This window comes from Nicotiana tabacum, chromosome 23 (assembly GCF_000715075.1).
Source record: "Nicotiana tabacum cultivar K326 chromosome 23, ASM71507v2, whole genome shotgun sequence".
Lineage (NCBI taxonomy): Eukaryota > Viridiplantae > Streptophyta > Magnoliopsida > Solanales > Solanaceae > Nicotiana > Nicotiana tabacum.
Window position 1 is genome coordinate 29132818 of NC_134102.1, and position 749 is coordinate 29133566.

Here is a 749-nt window from a genome sequence, read left to right on the forward strand (position 1 = left end):
AAAAAAAAAAAAAAAAAACCACCCCGTTGACATTTTAAAAATACGTAACTTCTATTGCTTCCAATCATCTAAAAAAAACCAAAAAAACACAAAGAAGTTCTTAAAAGATACTTAGTATTTCGTTCTTCAAACTAAAAGAATAAAGGAAGAACTACTATCTTTCATATGTCTGAACTGTCTTTGTTGTAGCAAATTCCCACATCGGCTACCATTCAAGACAGGCAACTGAAGTTTTAATATAAAATGGAAAGCCAAAAATGGATCAAAACCATCTTTGCGCTTGGGGCAATGACGCAGCTAGTGAGGTTCTAACCGAGGCGCGTCTATTGCTGGTTGAAAACTATTTCCAAACCCCCTCTCTGGCCTGGGTTCTGCTCTGGCCATTGAGAATTTTTGGAAGGGCTTCCCTTTGTGGTAAAGCCCTACAATCTTTAGTCTAATACTTCAATTTCATCCATATTTTGTGATAAAGGTAGAGCCTGAAGTTTATGGGTTCCGAATATATCATAAAATTGTATTTCGCTCTAGTTATTGGGTTTGAAATTAAATATTTATATATATTCAATATATTATTTAATAAAAATATAGTGTTTAAGCAAAAGTGATAACGTTCGGCTAAACCTGTACCTAATAGGCTAGCTCTGTTTCTGGTTTATGAGTACGTTTGTAACCGAATTCATTTTAACTCACATATAATATAACTCTGATTTAAGTTTTAACTCTAGTACCATAATATTATGTTGGATTAA

At 33.1% G+C, this 749-nt stretch overlaps 1 non-coding gene across 1 annotated transcript; it reads left to right on the forward strand.

The window, feature by feature from the left end:
• Positions 1–270: 270 nt before the first annotated feature.
• On the forward strand, positions 271–422 carry LOC142177679 (U4 spliceosomal RNA). The gene has a single exon (XR_012706247.1). It is a non-coding gene; the product is annotated as a U4 spliceosomal RNA (small nuclear RNA).
• Positions 423–749: the final 327 nt, after the last annotated feature.